Source organism: Bactrocera neohumeralis, chromosome 3 (assembly GCF_024586455.1).
Source record: "Bactrocera neohumeralis isolate Rockhampton chromosome 3, APGP_CSIRO_Bneo_wtdbg2-racon-allhic-juicebox.fasta_v2, whole genome shotgun sequence".
Classification (NCBI taxonomy): domain Eukaryota; kingdom Metazoa; phylum Arthropoda; class Insecta; order Diptera; family Tephritidae; genus Bactrocera; species Bactrocera neohumeralis.
The window spans coordinates 24,739,088-24,759,767 of record NC_065920.1 but is presented as its reverse complement, the minus strand read 5'-3'; positions in this window follow the sequence as shown (position 1 = coordinate 24,759,767).

The window sequence follows — 20,680 nt, the reverse complement described above, 5'->3', positions numbered from 1 at the left end:
AAAATATTTTTTTTAATATATTAAGTTCACTATGTAAGCCTATAAAATGTCAGTTTGGAATACAACAATTTCTCGAAATATGCCGTTACCTTTCGTATATATATTTACAGATGTTGAAAAAGACATGTGGTAATTAGTTGACTTTGTGAAATAAAAAAGTGTGGATCTCCATAATATTGCACTGCTTTTCAAAAATAAGATAATCAATGAGTCCTTTTTGCATAAAGAACAGTCCTGGACAAAAGCGAATTTTTAATGTTACACTGGAAAGGCGCTTTGTGAGGCATATAAAGGTTGGTTTGCTTGAAAATGTGGGCCAAAGCAGGTGCAATATCTTCCATAGGGATGGAGTAAATGTGACAAGAGAAGCTATCAGGAAGAAATTGCGAAAACTACTCAAAAACTCCAATTTGCTAAAAATATAAAACCTACACTCAAAATGACTGGATGCGAATCATATGGCCGAACGAAACATAATTAAACCATCTGGAAAAAGCCGGGCGAAGGTGAGTGAAGACAACATCGTACTCCTTTGACTAGCTGTATTGCTCAACCAACGGTGATGTTTGGAGGGAGTATTGTAATGATATGAAGATGCATAAGAATGGAGGGAGTGAGAGAATGCGTAAGGCTTGCCGGGCGAATGGATGCCTATATATACGTTGATATACTTTAACAAGGTTTATGCAGGAAGCTAGATATGTGGGGCAAGGACGTGTGGGGGTCATCACCATCCAGCAAGACAATGATCCGAAACACACTTCTCGTGTAGCTAAAGTTTGACTTCAAAAAAACGGTTTTGAAGTAATCGACTAGCCCTGTCAATCGCCAAACGAGCGATTTTTGGCGCTCCAGGTGGAATATATCCCTTCTCAGCCGGCTGATCGCTGGCCATTCACAAAGGTTATGTTGCAGCCTTTCATCATACTCCGCGCATTTTCCGATTTTTTCGAAAAAGAAGTCTAAAGAATAGATAACACCTCTACAGTATTACTAAGTTTCTTTTTGCCTAGAGGAGAAAGTTTTTGGTCACTAAACAAAGTAACAGTGTTGCTAGTGTTTTAAGAACTGAGATGTTCATCTAGGATCCACTGCTTCAAACAACCCATAAAGGAGCTGTCGCGGGGCAGTTAAGGAAAATTATGTTCTCAACTGCCGCTTTCTTTTCTTTTCCTTCATGAATGGGTATGCAGTTGATATCAACCTAGTTACTTACTGAGTCTAGTTATTGCCCGATTGCAACACCTAATCACAGAGAGACTTGGTCCTGGCTACTGATAGCATTAATTGCCGCTTGGCTGTCTACTATAATGTTTATTGATTTACTGGTTAAAGCAGAAGATCTCTTTTCACATTTTCTATTACTATGCCAAAAATTTATACCTGAAAAACTGAATTGTAGTCTTTTATATTGAATCTACCTTCTACGTATAGAATTACATTATTAAAGGCGGAGATTCTGATCTTATTACTGTCATATGTAGAATTGTGTTTAATTTCGAATAGATTTTTTCCTGGTTTTTATTGTTAATTTAGTTCGAGTTCATTAACAATATCGAGTATGGCGCTTGGCTCCCATGGCCTAAAATCATGATCGGGCTGACCGAAAGCATTGATTGACTGTATTTGAATATGTATTGTATGAAGAACCTTTGTTCATGTACTTTGCATCACCTCAGCAAGCAAACCCGTCAACTCCGGGGTTTATGTTAATATGGGATGGTTGGACGGGCGCACAGTTATGTAGAGCTAATAGATCAAGTGAAATCATAACCCCACTTTAGGAAATGGCTATTTTGTAGGCGTTCCAAATTCGAAGGGGTTTGAAAACCTTGCTCTCACTGTATTATCTTCAGCTTGAGTTGTTATCAAGGTTAACTTCGAGTGATTTGAAAGGACCCGGTGGTATAATGGTTCTACGTCTTAATGATGAATTACGACATTTTTGTACTTCTTTTGAAAAGACAGATTTCTTTTCTCTACGATTTAATAATTAGGCCGTGATTGCTTGTGACACCTAAAACTAATCGAGATACACATAAAATTAAATAAATTAAATTGATAACAGAGGTTCTACCTAACCGTCCCTCATTCAAGGCTAAAATAGCGGTAAATTAATTTGGTTTACCTATTGCTGTTCGGAAATGGCCAAAATCGGATTAAAATGACGATCTTTCGCCATATTACATCGTTTTCAAAAGCATCATAATGCAAATAGTGCTGCTAAAATCTGGTAATTCCCTCCCAAAATTTGTCAACATACATATTTCTATACCTGCTGATAGCCCCTTTATGCCAAATATGTGGACAAACGTCCCTCCTACTTACTTCTTCTTCTTTATTTGCGTAAACACTGTCTACGCGGTTATAGCCGAGTTTGCAACAGCGCGCCAGTCGTTCTTTCTTTTCGCTACTTCGCATCATTTGGAGATTCCAATGGTAACCGGTTCCTTCTCTACCTGGTCTTTCCAACGCTGTCTCTTAATTCGCTGAACTATGTCAATACCGTCGTATATTTCGTACATCACATTGTCCTATCGACTGCGGTATCCGCCGTTGCCAATGCGTAAAGGTCTATAAATCTTCCATAGAAAACCCGAAAACTCGTAAGGCTGACTCATCAGAATTTGTCATCGTCCATGCCACTGCACTAACTAGCTGGACGGGGATGATGAGGGATTTTAGAGTCTATGCTCCTTCACTCCTCATACGACCGCGATTATCGCCAAGATACAGAGCCGCAACAAATCCTTACAATGCTAAGCAAACCTTTGTCTAGTACCTCTGATCGAAACTTGCGCTTTAGTTATCTGTCAAGACTTCTTCCAATTATCGCGCCGCTAATCATAGGTAGAATTAAAACTTCCAATTTTTGCCTTTGTAGATACGCACAATCGATTACATTTAGTTCAGATTTGTCAACTTTAATCCACGCTAGGCTTTCCCAAATGTGGTGAGTTAAAATTCCTATCACCTTAGTTACAAATAATAAGTCTCATCATTATCCCACATGTAATTCCTAGTAAACCGTCTTATAGATATCAATATCGATATACTAATGCTGGACAACAACAATTCGAAAACATTCAAACTCAAAAATGAAAGGTCAGCGAAGTCAAAAATGATCTCGTTTTATTCGCGGATAACCAAATAAGTTGCAATTATACAGATATATTCTTCATAACGGAAGCTTTTTCCCAGCGCATTGTTAAAGCACAGAAGCTGTAATACTCCCAGTACACTTCCTTTCAAACTCTACAAGACATTACTTAAAATATATTGTGCATATTGCTTCGTCTTCTCCAGTTTTCTTATCGCGCTAGAGAAGGACAAAGCTTATTTTTACATTGACTGACGCTTCGTAAGGGGTCGTGCACCATCCACATTACGAAGGACACTGCGTTTGGGTTGTTAGCCCCAATTAGAATGCCGCATAACCGGAAGCGAGCGCTGATTGAGACGTGGCGAGCTACAGCAAAGCGCAGCAGCGGCTAGTGGACTATAAATTTAATAGCGGCTTCTCATTCGGCAGACATTTTATTTTTTGCTTTACACCGGCAATGATGAAACTCCGCAAAGTAAATTGAGTATGGCACCGCAGGCGAATTATTCCATTTAATATGCCATCAAAATAATATGGTTGCGTCAAGGAAAAAAATTTGAATTATTTTGCAGCCATTGGCGGGGAGGAATTTCATTAGTTACCCTTAAAATATTATATGTTTATATATTGGCATGAAGCGACAACAGAAGAATATATAAATATATATTGTACTCGAAATATGCTAACTATATACATCAACATCAAACTCTATTAAAATTTAATATAAACTCCAATCGCTTAACTAACAATGCCTGACTGCAGCTTAATGCATCCGCATCCTTCTAAAATATATATATATATATTATCCGTGCACTGTTTAGTTATGGAAGCGTATACAAAAAACTACCACTAGCAACAACATTAGTTCATAATTATTGCAAAATTATGCAGAACATCAAGCGTTTCAGCCATATTATTATAGTTGCTCAACAGTGCGTATACGTAACTTTTTTCTGTAGATAACTAAACGCTTGGCTGCACAAAACTTAATGTGCAAGATAATCGCATAAATCTCGGCACTACTCGAGTGAGTCAATAATAACACCATGTAAATACATATGTACATATATATATATATATACATGTATGTAGTTGCCTTTTATATGGCTTCAACGGCGCTGAGCGCAAATTGCATCTTAATATTGCTTTCTAGGAAATTAAATTTAATACAAATTGCAAAAATCAGCTATGCTTGGAGTAGTGAGTGTTAAAGTAATACGAATAATAATATATACCTTATCCAGTGCTATTTTGGTCTTATCAGAATTTTGTTGCTTACTCGGTTGCTCTGAGCTCAAGTTGTATGTTAATACATTTAAGTTTATCGTCAATTTTGGTGTTTATATTATTGTTGTTGTTGTATATTAATTCAGAGTTTACCCAACAAATTATTTTTCCTTAACTCGCCGTTTTTTGTTGAGCTCATGGAGTTGGAACCCTGTTTTCGATATAAAATGACAAATATGGCAGACTAATGAGAATTGCAGTTGGCTTCATGGCTGAATAACTTGACACTTCATGTTTTTAAAAAAAAACGCATAAAATTTGCAACGGTTCTTTATTTGAAACGTTAGATTGGTTCATGACATTTTACTTTTTGAAGATAATTTCATTTAAATGTTGACCGCGGCTGCGTCTTAGGTGGTCCATTCGGAAGTAATTTTGTTGACATTTCGGCCGGAATAGCCCGAATTTTTCGGATTGGAATAGTAGCTGGCATATATACTATAAAATATAACTTATCAGAATCAGTTCCCAGAATTTCCTGTAACTACAAAAAAGATACGCAACACAGTATGCATAAACTTAAGATCTTTTATAAAACTTTGACTCTCCTAAACTCTAAACCAGAGATGTACAAAGTATACAAACAATACAGAGCTTCTGAAAATTAATAACCATGTTAATTATCAATATCTTATTTATTATAGAGGGACTCAGGCTAATAAAATGCTCCCAAGATTTTTACCGCATTTCCTCACATATAGTCACCGATCATTTGCAGTAAATTGAGCCGGAAGTTCGCAAATCTTTATATTTGGTATATGAGAGCTCAGGGAAGTATTGACCCCATTCCATCAACTTTTGGTACACAGAGATATTATTACCTAGAAAAGAGTCTCTCTGAATTTCAATTGTATATCCCATACATTGACCGATATTTTTGGTCAAAAGTCAACTATAGATACTGGAGTCTACAATTCCGGTATTTGAAAGCTTGAACAGTTTTGTTTTGATTTGCGCAATTTTGGGTCATAACGTGGCTTATATTCAAGTTATGTTTTATTTATTATTTCTTGATAAGTACCCACGAAAGTGAAAGAATCAACATATGTATATTTAAGTCTGTGTTATATGGAGATATGGTTGTAGTCCGATTTCACCCATTTTCGCAATGTAACAAGGAATACTAAAACAGTGTCACGTGTCGAATTTGACTGAAATCGGTCGAGCAGGTCCTGTGAAATTTATATTCATCTAAAACACGCCCATTGACTAATTTCTACTCTGACTCTTATAAAGCTGTCTTGGCGATAATATTTAATGTTGCGGGAATTTTTGATTATTGATTTAACATGCTTTTAGTAGTTTTTAGCAGTACCGAGAGTACCGTATGAGGAGTGAGCGAAGTTGTGATCCGATTTCATTTATTTTCAGACTGTCGGTAGGGGTTCTTATAGGATTTATGTTAGCGAATTTGGTTTGAGCGCTTTGAGAGATATGTACGTATGTACATTAGACCTATTAGAGGGCGGGACATGCCCACTTTTTCGAAATTTTTTTCCACAGGTGCCACTTACTATTAGCTTTCATATACTAAATAATGTATATTGACAGAACTTCTATACAATTATTTTTGTAAGTGATATTTGGATACTAAGTGGGATATCTGAATAGAACCGAGTAAAGCTACGAAATGGCGGAATTTAAATTTGGTAATGTTTTATACTAATACCCTAGCTAGTTTTAGCTGATATTTCGAAATATTTACAAAAACTTAGTTTTTAGAAATTGTTGTAATTCAAAAGTTCGACTTGTTCTGTAGTTAGTTAGGTTAGGTTAAGTCATAGGGTTGATCCAAATTCGATGGGTGTCACTAAAAGTGGATCACTAGATCCTAATGGAACGACGATACGTCTTTAGCTCACCACAAACTCATTAAGACGGAGTTATTTCAATCCCAGTCTAACAAAAGCCAGTCATTAGACGTGAGTTAGGCAAGATCATTTCACCTCGCTTTCTTTCTAACTAAAACTAAATGAAATATTTTGCCTCACCGTGAGATGACCAGTTAGAACACTTCCAATTAGGGCCAGTTTGGTCTTTCTAAGAGTAAGTAGTTGGAAGGTTTTCCTACAGTTTATTACGGGTCGTTTAAGGAATTTCGCAGTTCCACGAGTTCTGTTGGTTGGTCAGCGCTTTCTGAGCTCACAAAATTCCACACAACGGATGAAATAGGGAAACCTTAGCCAGCTCATCCTCTTAGTAGTTTCCTCCGCTTCGGCCCTCAAAATCGTCGCAGGTATGTGAGCCGAGGTAAAACCGCCGGAATAATATCCGCGACACAATGATCCAGATTGCAATCGAAACAGTTTGGAATTTCAGTGTGTCTCTGCAGGGTACCTCTCATTTACCCAGCTTTCTTAAGTCTAATAGACTTAGCCGCCAAGCACCTGCCATATTCTATCTACAGGTGTAAGTCCCATTACTGCTGTTGCCTTTAGTGCACCACAGATGCCGGTAAGGACCGCTCTTTGACCACACTCTAGCTGCTTAGCTGGTGATTGCCTATACTACAGTATAACGCGACCTATGCACTCCCTTCTCACTTCCCGATATTTGACTTCTATGAGAGCTTCTATTAGACCTTACTATCAAGGATAAGTCTCAGGTACTTCACACTGTCCACCGTTTCATAAATAGAATCTCCTCAATAGAAGGATAACATCAAGAATCTGCTAGTACATTTAGTTACTCTTGGGTGAGATCGAAACGGTGTTTAGGATTTTCCCTTTAACCAAAAGAGCTTAATTGTCTTGATTGTTTGATAAGTTATACCATTTGCTTTACAAAGTTGATGATGTCATTACATTTATACCAGTTAGAAGTTCGAATTGGTATTATTTACCTTTTTGCTGCCTCAAAGACCACATAAAAGTGATATAATTTCATTCTGCTCCATTTGCAATTACACCAGTTAGTTTTTTGTCTCTTTTGTGGTCATCTAGACACTCCAGTGTACTATAATAACCGTATTCTATGGTCTATTATGCCTTATACCAGTCTATTAAATTTATACCAGTTTAATTTTTGATACGCCATAGCTAATGTTATGTGGTTTGAAGCCAGCTTAATCGTCCTCAAGTTTCTTAAAAAGGCCATTCCATACTAAGTTATAGCATTGACAGACGGCAGCGTTAAACCAGATTAATTGCATTTTTCGGGATTAATTCAGGAGTTACCACAGCTAACTCCGTTGCTGAATCCAAAAATAACTCTCAAAATTTTAGGGAGTTTGTGAGATTTTCGTTGGCAACATTGTCAAAAATGGCCAATTTTCATCTATTGTGAATGAAATACAAGCAACTCTGACAGCTGTTAATCAAATTCTCAATATAATATCAATAAAACTTCTATGTTATGATGCAGTTTTAAAAATAATGTGTTGATATGCTTTTGTAACAAAAAATGGTTTGGTAAAAATTGGTCGGCTAACAACCGTAATGTTTATCTTCTATCAATTTTCATTGAAAATATTATAAAAAGGACAATGAGCTGTTTATGAGAGTTTCAAACTCGCATAGCTGCCGTCTGTCACCTACAAATTTGGATTTGATTAAGTGCGCAGTTAATCCGGATTAACGCTGCCGTCTGTCAAGGCTATTACGCACTTATTATAAGTCACCACAGTTGGATCTTCTAACAATTTTTTATTGACTCAGTTTAATATAGGTTGCATACCTCATGAGATAGCTGTATTAAACCTGAAAAGTGGCAAGCCTATTCAAGTTGAAAATTGTTAAAACATAAATGTTCTTTACTGAAACTTTTGGAGGTTAGAGTTACTGAATTTGTGCATATTTTGAACAAACGCTTCGTGAACATAATGGCAGTTTAATTACTACTCACCCATGGGACTATACATTGTAAAAAAAATTCAGCTGAATATGCGGCAGACCACCATGTACAGAGTCTAGAGCCTTCAAAAAATATAATTTTGATAATTCAATATGGAAGTGAGGAAAAAGAATTTGAATTTTTCTTAGTCTTTATTAAAGCGGCATTTTAGTAAAAAAAAAAAAAAAATCACATGACTCCTTTTTTTTATTCTACCAGTAATTAATGAGTTAAAACACTAAAGTGTATTCTAAGTCACCTCACATTTTTTTCGAAAAAACCGAATGCCCTTTGTTTATCGTTTACTTATGGTAAGCTGGAATCGACAAAACGCACGAACAGACCGAATTTCATCGAGCATTTGGCGAATTTCAACGCTTGAGCAACATGTTGCACACGAATATAATAAAGGTAAAACTTAAAATAAATTCCAGGTGGACATGCGGCTTTATTCAAAATTAAATATTCATAATATTGGCTCAACATGAAGCCTTAACGCTTATCGACTGCGCCTTTACCTCGAGAAGCCGAACAAATTACCAAAGGAAGTAATAAATTTTGCATAATCAACGCTGAGCGTGGAAGTCACGATAAACTGCGTTCGCTTTTTGATGTTGACTTCGCTTTGTGTTGTTGACTTCGCTTTTTGTTGTTGCTATTGTTTTTGTTGTTGTTGTTGTGTTGTTTTTGTTTTCGCTATTGTTTTTGTTTTTGTTTTAAATAAATAAATCCTTATTAACTATTCATTTTAATGTGTGTGGCTTTAGACTTGCACTCAAGTTTAGCACTGCCGTTACTTATGCTGTTTATTAAGATGACGTCATTAATGGATTTGCATTCATTAAAATTCTTTTCCTTCGAGACGTGTGCGGCACAAACCTACGGAATGCTCAAAGTGCTCCAAGCGCTATCCTTTCATTACACTAAGTACTCGGTTGCATTGCAAGTTTGTAAACTGTGTTGTTGTTGTTGTTGCTGTTGTTGTTATAGTGTGGCAATCACATTAAAATCAAATTACTTTAATGTACCACACCGCAGCAGCAACAACTAAAGCAGCAATAAAAACAATATTAACAACACAAATGTATTTACGCGTAAGGCGGCGCATCCTCCATACATATGCACGTGAGTATGTTTGTGTATATATGAGCATAGGGTTTGTATATTTGGCGAACATGTGTGATCTTGATTCAGCGTAGAGCCGTAATTTTGCATTACCGCACATGCGCTTGCACATACACGCAGCTGAATAGTGCTGTATTGTATTAGGGTGTCTGTGTTTGATATTTGTTTTGAAAACGCCCTTCGAAGTTGCCATTTTTACCCTATAAACAGGAATTCAACATAAAGAAGAGATTTATTTTCAGTTCGCCGTGTCTTAAAAACTTGATTTTTCCCGTATATTTTATATGGAATTTTTTTATCCTTTGCAATAAAGCTTTTCTCTCCACAGCAAATAAGTCTACAACCTTGGAGAAGTAATTTTCGAATACAAAATTTATTGCGCTACAAATTCGTTCTGAACATTTTTTTTCATACAAATATTGCTTTCAAAGTTATACGCCGTTAAACTTATGCCTGAAATGTATTACATATATTCATTGAGGACACCATGTCGTATGAGCAACACTGAATGCCGCTGAGCTAGCAATTTTTGTTCTATAATATCCATGACCCACTGTAAACAAGTTCTTTGTTTTCAATTTATCGTGCCTTAAACACTTTATTTTTCCCATATATTTAATATGGGATCTTGTGATTCTTAGTTTGCATTGTATTCACTTAGTACACCATGTCGTATGAGCAACACTGAATGCATACAACACTTGTATGAAGGCTCAGGTCATTTGATACATGAGTTTAAGCGCGTATAACTTTTAAAATAATGCTTTTATGAAAAAAATTATTAAGATCTTTTTTATAGCGCAGAGAACTTTGTACTAAAATGTGAAATTTGAAAGCTCTAGATTTAGTTCTTTAATGAAAAATTTTAAAGAATCCGCAGCTAAATATGAAATTTGATATAAACATTGTATCAATTGAATTGTTTACACTGAATCTATAATTTTAGAGAAGAACTGAAATTTCCGGGTTCATTTGCAAAAACAAAATCAACTCAAAAAATAAGGGACACCCTAATATGTACATATATTCTCACATATGTATATTGCCGCTCGCATACTCATTGGCAACTTGCATGCGAAAGTGATTTGCTGTAATTACCGCAAATTGCGGAAACCTTTTATCTTCTACATTTAAATTGGAAAAAGAAAAGGAAAATTCACGTTGCGGTTCGTATAAATTGCATCAAAAGCGGCTTCTACACGAGAGCATTAAAGATTTTAAGCCTATAAGTGTATTATACAGCATGCAATAAATACGAACACAGGTACAAGTATACAGTTATTGAGGCCCTGTTGGAAAATTTGGCAAAGAGTAGAACGTATGAAGAGCAATTGTTACCGATGTAGTTGCGACTGCTTTATATTTTATCGCTCTTATTAGATTATTGGAAAATTTTATACCAGTTGATTATTTGACAAGCTTCCCATTAATGTTTTTGTCCAATCGAAGACCACATAAATATCATAAATCTGCTGGATATAATAACTAATATGATTAATACTAGTTAGTTGTTCAATTTTTTACTCTCAAATGTTTGATAAATGACAATATTACTGATTTTGTTATATGTATTTGTTTGTTTTATTGCATTTATACCAGTTAGAAGTATAAACCAGTATTTTGGCGGAACGAATGCTTTGTAAAAGATCAATTACTATTTGATTAATTGTTAATGAACTAATTTATTATGACAACTAATGTGATTTATACCAGTTTTTGTTCGATACACCGTCTTAAATGTTTGAAAAAACATACTATCTCTTAACGTACGTCAAAGAAACGCATACTGTGCTACATAACGTGTATTGTGTCATTCTACTAATTAGAAGTTTGAATGTGTACTCGCTAACTTTTTGCTGCTTCGAAAACCACATAAAAGTAATATAGTGATTTCATTTCACACCACTTACAATTATACCAGTTTGTTCTTTGTCTGTGTTCTGGTCTTACAGACACTTCAATATCATTTGTATGATGTATTTTGTCTTTATACCAGTTTATTCAATTTATACCAGTTTAGTATTTGATAGGTCATAGCTAAAATGAAGCGATTTGAAAGCAGCATGTTTGAGTACCTCTTTTAGACAGTGATATAATTTCATTTTACTCCATTTGCAATTATGCCAGTTTGTTTTTCGTTTCTGTTCTGGTCCTACAAGCTCTCCAATAGACTACAGTAACCATTTCCTATGATTTATTATGTCTTTATACCAGTCTATTAAATTTACATCAGTTTAATGTTTGTTACGTCATAGCTAAAGTAAAACGATTTATAGGCGGTTTGTATAAATATCTTTTTTAGGCAGCGTAACTTCAACGCTATTTAAGTTCTGATTTTTTACCGATAGTTTATGCGATTTGGCAATTCCTATCTGGTAATATATTATTGGTAATATATTATCTATAATTCATTACGACATTTTAATTGAGTTATACCAGTTCTTATTTGATTCGCAAATTTGTGAATTTTGTTTTACGCAGGTACTGGCCACTGGACGGGCATAACATTTTATTACGCTACATTAAATTAATTATGCCAGTTTATCCCAGTTGACTGTTCGTTTCACTATTCACTAAAGTGTGGCTGAAATTTTCTCTCTATTTCATTATGGCAACCATGCTACTTTATGTAGACCTTCGTTGAACTGAAAATCTGTTTTATTGTGTCAGTCTATGGCATTTATACCAATTAATTGCCACTTGCTTAAGTAGGTGAGTTGGAGCGAATTCCGCGAAGTAATACGTTAACTGGTATAATATCTTTCGATACTAAATATTTTTGATTATGACTGTTAGTGTGATTTATACCAGTTGTAGGTTGGGCAATTCACTCACTCACTTCACTCGAGGTCTCGAAAATCCAATATGGTGTATGTAAATACTCCAGTAAACTAGTAAAACAGCTAAAGAGATTTCTATATTTCGTTATTTCGGCCAAATGTGTTTATACCAGTTATATATTCAATTCCCCACAATCGACCTCTAGCTTCTTAATTTCGATGACATGGTGTATTAACGCCTCTGGGCGACGACAAAATTGCAATTTAGTCTTTATAGCTCTCCACTGTGAAGGACACACAAGACTCCACAATCGACTGCAGCCAACATAAGAATGAAAACATATTCAACTCTTCATACCCTCTCGAATACACAAAGAACTTGTGTGTACTACAAATTGAAAGAAACCATAATTTGGGCCACACAATATTTGTGCTGCCTTAGTTAAGAAATCCACTTAAAAAACTACGTGCTTATGTATGTGCATAACGGTATATGCATAAACTTTTGTTTATTGCTGTCATGTAACACTTGAAAAACGTTTGCCTCGTACACTTTCGACCCGCAACTCATAACTCAGGCAAACTTCAATAAAGCAACGCTTTGACATTTTTATTGCCATCACCGAACCACCGAGAGCACGAGATGTTGTGTTGGGGCGTTGAAACTTTCTTTGAGCAATCAATGCTAATAAAATAAAAGCGAATTAAATGCAAAAGCCAGTTTGCCGCAAAGCAGCACAAGAAGAGTCAAAGGGCACGAAAAACTTGTACAAGCAGAAACAAATGAATGCCGAAGAAAAAACTTGAAAATCAAAAAGTTATTTATGCTCCACTAAAATTTCACTGAAACCCACAAACAAATACAAAAAAGCGAACACAGCACGCCGGCTGTCCACAAAAGGTGAATGCTAATATGGCTGTAGAGGAAACTCTTTGAGACTTTTTATCATCACTTACCATTTACTGAATAAACTATTGTTTAAGAGTTGAACTTTTTTCATTTTTGACGAAATGTATGAATATTTGGAAAGAGAAATATGATGATTGGAATTGAAGAATATGGCTGAAAATTTTTAAAATTTTAAGGCACCGTTTTTTTGGGTTATGTATTACTCGGAGGTTTTAAAAAGGAAACGGTTTGCATTTAGCATTGTAATTTTAAAATTTGGGAAGATATTCTTGAAAAGAAGAGTGCTACATAACACATATAATATACCTGTAGATTTCAATGCCTTGGGAAAACTTGTAGAAGAAAAGCAATATTTCGATCAAGAGGGATATGATTTTTTCTTCTTGTAAAAGGTTGACTATAGAAGCTTTCCAATTCAGATACATTTTTTTAACACACTGAGAAAATCAGTGCTTCTATGACGTGATCACAAACTAATTTGTCTAAGTTATAAATCTTACGATTCGTTACTGTTATTTGATACTAGATGAACAAGCAAAACTTTTTAAATGCATTCCTTTCATTGGTTGTTTTTAACACGCACTCACAGATCACATTACATAGCTCTCATATACCGACTGCTTTATGCCATATTATATGCACTATGTTACCCATAAATCCTATGGCTATTTGGCTTGAAGACAAAGAGGTCAATTGAGCTCGAAACCATACAACATGGCCTTGGTTTTTCGATGGTCATATATGAAAGTTTCAGTAAACATTTATCAATTACCGATCCATTCTTTTAGTCTTTCATTGGAAGCCTTTCAATTCTGTATACTTTTACTTAAATTAAATTATCTTCCTGGTCCAACTTGGTTTTAAGCCACCATGAAGAAGAAAAACTCGCAATTTTTGGTGAACCCAAATTCACAAGCCGTTCCAACTCGTTGCCTCGCTCTTTGGACCCTTCGGTGGAAGAAGTTGATGATTCCTAATATACTGACATAAACCATAGCAGTCCCCGAAAACTTGAATAATATTTGGAAAGATTACCTCCCTATCCTACCTATTGCAGTGGATTTAGAAATAGATATATATATAGATGTATATATAGATATAGATATAGATATAGATATAGATATAGATATAGATATAGATATAGATATAGATATAGATATAGATATAGATATAGATATAGATATAGATATAGATATAGATATAGATATAGATATAGATATAGATATAGATATAGATATAGATATAGATATAGATATAGATATAGATATAGATATAGATATAGATATAGATATAGATATAGATATAGATATAGATATAGATATAGATATAGATATAGATATAGATATAGATATAGGTTTAGATATAGATATACCATCTCAATCTGGAAACTCACAACTATATCGAAAAGTTTGACATTTTTGATCATATGCGTAGTCAAAACGTTTTAACATATGTCCTATATTTGTATTGTTAACATTAACTTAAAATATTCTTCTCAACCAAAAAATGAAACTAAATCGCAAACCAACTTTTTAAAATTTTCGTCGTGGATGCATTCAATATTGTATTAACATTTGACTACAAAAAAATTTGAAATCCCAGACAAATTGTCAATGGCTCGTGTCGATTGATCGAGAGAAATGTTAATAGCATACAATAACGGTGCTTGGAAACATAAAGAGCAGTCGACTGTATGGATGTTTCAAGATAAGGTGAATTCAACAAAAGCTGCTCGCGGACGAAGCACCTCCAAGCAAATAGTTGCCTGTTTTTGTAGAACAACTGGTCATGGCACAGCCATACCACTGGAAAAACGCATTTGTTTGCAAGTTGTCTTTCAAGGAATCAATAAAACCAACCACCAAAGACACTTGACTCTTCACCACGGCAATGCTGGCTTCACACATTGACTGAAACAACTGCATTTTTGGAACTCAAAACAACGATTTGATGAGTCATCGTTTTTTCGACAACTGAAGAGGATATTGATGTATTCCGAACGTAAGGTTTGGCAAAAGTACTTCGACAATTTATTCAAACACAAAGAAAAGTGTATAGATCGTAATGGAGAATAATCATTTTGAAACACAATAAAGCGATTTTCGATGATTAAAATTTGTTTTTGTTCTCGAATCATGAAATATAAAAGGCAACCGACATACAAATGCATCTACATTTACTTATTGTAGAGAAACCCATTATTCAAGAATATTTGTAACTGAACATGAATAGACAAAACCGTTACGCATGCAACAGTGCGAAAGTAAGAATAATAGATATTTTTTCTGAAGCAAAAACAAAACATAAATTTTCCACTCAATCGATGACACGCTTTAGATAACGCTTTTATGCCACTTTCCATTATGTCTTGTTTGCTGAAATGTCAATATGAAAAACAACAAAAGAACGCACGATGCTTATTAGCAGGGGAGTTAATATATAAACTATATAGTAATATGAAAATAGTGATAAAATGTTAGCGAGAACAATAAAAACAATTTAGGAAGGGCTAAGTTCGGGTGCAACCAACTGTCTTATATTCTTATAACTTGCTAGAATCAAAGCCAGGGAAATATTTTAAGGTGTAAAACGTCAACCAGACGATCGAAAACAAAGGGAATTCATATATATGCATATATATATATATAGATTAGCGTATTTTTTTTTTTTTGAACTGTTAATTTATTTCATTCTCGTCACCAAATTTCCTTGGAAATACCCTAAAAAAAAACCTGAAAGTTTTAGCCCTTAATATTAACATTAAGAACTGGACCAAGGCATGTAAAAATGTCCCATTGAAATTTCATAAAACTGTGATTTTTATACCCTGAAGAGGGTATATTAAGTTTGTCACGAATTTAACACCCAGAAGGAAGGGTCAGACCCTATAAAGTACATATTATATAAATGATCAGTATGTCGAGCTGAGTCGATTTAGCCATGTCCGTCTGTCTGTCTGTCTGTCTGTATATATACGAACTAGTCCCTCAGTTTTAAAGATATCGTTTTGAAATTTTGCAAGCGTCATTTTCTCTTCAAGAAGCTGCTCATTTGTCGGAACGGCCGATATCGGACCACTATAACATGTTTTGCTGCCATACAAACTGAACGATCGAAATCCGAAGAAATTATATAGATCGGTTAACTATAGCATATAGCCGCCATACAAACTGAATGATCGAAATCAAATGCTTGTATGGAAGACTTCCTCATTTTACGATATATCTTCACGAAATGTGGTATGAGTTATTGTTTATAGAAATAATGTAATCTCCGAAGAAATTGTTCAGATCGGATTACTATAGCATATAGCTGTCATATAAACCGAACGATCGGAATCGGGGCTTGTATGGAAAACTTTCACATTTGACGTGGTATCTTCACGAAATTCGGCATGGATTACTGCTTACGCTAACAATATAATCTCCAAAAAAATTATTCAGATCGGATACCTATAGCTTATAGGTTCCATACAAACTGAACACATAGTTACTATCAGAAATGCACCTGTGAAGAGCATTTATTTTTAAAGTCCTACAGCTTAGAGGTGTTTTATGGCATCGCTTTGACTTTAGATGCATATTTCTCAAAATTGTTCACTCTACAAAAGTGCCAAGTGTTTAAAGTCGTAACTCACACCGGCGAGGTAGTACGGGGTTCTAAATCTGATTTTTCCATAAAATTTGCATTTTTTTGTATTTATCTCGTAAACGACAAGAGCTACAGAAAAAATGTTCTTGACAAATTTGTAGGAAATCTTATTTCCTACAAAAAAGGTCCGACGTCTAAATCGCTATCATTAATACTTCTTGCTTTTTAAGTCCGACATATACGCCATAAGCTTTGTTAGAAAATCGAAAATCGTTATACATATATAGTAGACGGGAGGTGGAGCAGTATCGACCTGGTTTTATCTAATTTTGCCAATACCACATACTATGAACATGCCACATACTAAAAAATCAATTATATAGAGAAAAATCAATCGGATGTATGAAAATAACGATATTAGTTATAGAGGAGTTTTCGCTCAAATTTACTTATTTTTAGCACAAGGATACACTGTCATAAGTAAAACAAGTTCTCTTACTTTCATTGAGATAACTCATATATTGGCCGATATATGCGGCACAAAGTCATCCGGAAGTTAGAAAATCTTTTTTTTTAGTATATAGGGCTAAGATAAGTATTGACCCGATTCAACCCATTTTTGACACAGACAAATACTATTGTCAGAGAAGGATTATTTCTCAATTTCAATTGTATATCTCGCACATTGACTGACGTTGAGCAACATGAAAAGCTCCGTCAGGATCGGGAAGTTAGCCGTTCGATACTTTCAGACAAGGCGACTGTGCGCCTTTTTCAACCTGCTATTCGACTCATAACTAGAGAAGGTACCATCTTCTAGGCCAGATATATCATCGGCCTCAACACCTGCGCGGAAGCACAGAAAATGGGTCTGGCATGAACGAGGGCAAAACGAAATATCTCCTGTCATCAAACAAACGGTCATCGCACTCGCGACTTGGCACTCACGTAACTGTTGACAGTCATAACTTTGAAGTTGTAGATAATTTCGTCTATTTAGGAACCAGCATTAACACCACCAACAATGTCAGCCTGGAAATCCAACGCAGGATTGCTCTTCCATAGGTGCTAAGATATAAGTATTGACCTGATTTTAGAGAGAAAAATTCCCATTTTGGTGACACACATGGAATGTACGAGATATACGACGACATTGACATAGTTCAGCGAATTAAAAGACAGTGGTTACGCTGGCTAAGTCATGTTGTCCGGATGGATGATTGTAAAGCAAGGAAGTTTTGGAAGGACCAAGTCAATTTCAATTGAATATCTCGCACATTGACCGCTATTTCTGGTCAAAAGTCAACTATAGATACTGGGGTACACATATTCGGTACCTGGGGGCTTGAACAGTTTTTATTGGATTTCAACAATTTTTGGTCATAAGATGGCATACACTAAGCGTATTATTCGTACGAAGTTGTATTCTGTTATATTTATTGCTTCTTGATTTGTGTACTGGAAAGTGAACCAATAAAGTGGAATTTAAAATTGTGTTATATGGGAAGAAGGCGTGGTTGTTGTCTGATTTCATCCATTTTCGCACTGTGATATAAAAATGTAAACCGTCACAAACCAAATTTTGTAGAAATCGGTTAGTCGGGTCCCGAGATATTGGATTTCACGAAAAAGTGGGCGGTGTCACACCTATCACACTGGCTCCCATAACAGTTACCGTTATATGGGGAGTGAGCGGGATTATCCTCCGATTCCATCCATTTTCACACTGTCGGTAGAAGTTCTTGTAATATTTGTGTTTAGCAAATTTGGTTGATGTGGCTTTAATAGGTTATTACATAGCTACATTAAACTTATTAGAGGGCGGGGTACGCCCACTTTTTCAAAATTTTTTGTACACAGGTGCCCCTTGCTACTGCGATCCCTGTGTTTTATATCTTAATTTGGTGCTTAGTTATGGCACTTTATAGGTTTTAGACGATTTGTGGGCATGGCAGTGGTCTTATTACGCCCATTTACGAACGTTTTTTTGTACTAAGAAACCCGCATACCAAGTTTCATCAAGATATCTCAATTTTTACTCGAGTTACAGCTTGCACGGACAGTCAAACGGATTTGAACTTTTCACGTCATCCTGATCATTTATATACATATGTATGCTATATAACTCTATCTCGCTTAGTTTTGGGTGATACGTAGATCCATATATGTATGTTTAAACAGTCTACTATAAGCAAAAAATAGTCAGACTTTGTTCATTATTTTTTAAATTTTTAAGTTATTTTTCAAAATCGATGTTGTCGCCCACAAAGTAGTCCCCCATGACCACATTACACATGTGCCAACTTTTTTCCATTCCTCGAAACAATTGTTAAAGTCAATTTCCGGAATAACCTTCAATTCGCATAGCGATTCTCGTTTAATGCCTTCAATTTACTCAAAACGGTTTCTCCGGAGCGACAGTTTGAATTTGGTGAATAGCCAGAAGTCTAGTCGGAGCTAAATCATTAGAATATTGAGGTTGCGGCACGATATTGGTTAAACATTTGGCATAAACTCATGGAGAATTATGTCAATATGCGACAGTGCATTATCGTGGTTCAGAAACCAAGAGTTGTCGGCCCATAATTTCAACCTCTTTTTACGAATAGCTTAGCGTAAACATCGTATAATACTCAAATAGTATTCTTTGTTGACAGTTTGGCCAACCGAAAGGTATTCGGAGTGCACCACACCTCGAAAATCGAAGAAAACTGTCAACATAGCTTTGATTTTTGACTTGCTTTGATAGTTTTTTCCGTCTCCGTCTCACCTTTGCCACGATCTTCCGTTGATTAATCGTCTGTGTCCGTGTAGTAAGCTAGATACAAGACTCATCCCCAGTAATATTACGTTTCATGGAAAGCATTGTTTTCCAGCTATATTTTGAACGTTTCGGCACCAGAAATTTGATTCCGCACACAAAATTTCATTGAAATTCGTTATTGAATAATTTCTCTCATCTTAAAATCGCCGCTTGCACTTTATGTACTTCAGGAAGACAAGCGTACGAAACTTATTTAACAACCTGATATACTCAACTCTCATGATTGTTTTGATGTGATATTTGGCACAGATGTCACTGACGTCAAACGAACCTGGAAAAAAAATTCGACAATGGCTTTTCGCGCGAAATTTAAATTAAAAAGTCTTACTATTTTTTTTTGCCTACAATGGTATAATATAATAGTATAGTATAATCTTTAAGTGGGAAAAATATGGATTTCCATGAAACCGATCCAGTTATGTGGAACTCAACTGTTTTGTGCGAGAGGTATATGAATTTCAAACTTATTTGGATTTAACGTAAAAATCGTTAAAAATTTCAACGGAAAAATATGTTCCGTGTTAAAAAGTTCAAAAAATTTATAAGGTACTTTTTAAGAGGTCTCAAACTTTTATTCAATAATAAATCCGATCTTCACTAGAGTTTTTTTTAGATTACCCAGGGCTTATTTTCTCATTTAGGTAGCGTATTTTCTTTTTTTACCAGACTGCTGTAGACAGTTTAGCTGTTTGGACAGTTTTTTTTTCTAGAAATTTTTATATATCTAACAAAAATAGCCTCTGTAAACATTTCCAGTAACATAGAAATTTTTTATAACTTTAATAAATACTCTTTACCCCAGCAAAGGCACCCTATAATTTTTATATGGTATATAAAGCGATGCCTTATTTGTGTATCGCTTAACAGCAAACTTTTCAACAAGTTCCAGCGCCAATTAATGCCGAACGGCTGTATCAATAAAAGCGAAAAATATGCAGCAACGACAACAACAACAAACCCCAACAAAAAGTGTGCTCGAAGCAAACGTGATGTGACATAATGTAATGAGATTAATCGGGAGCAACGCAGCAGTTGCGTAGAGCGTGCAGAAAAGCGTATTTATTGCAATTTGCAGGAATATTTAAATAAAGCAAGAAAGGAGGAAAGGAGGAAATAAGTGCGAGCACTACCGTTAGTAGCTTTAGAAATCGTAGCTGCTGTGGTCAAGTTAGTGAGGAGAAGGTAACCTAACCTTATCGAATCTATGCAGGCAAAGTAAACTCTGGAAG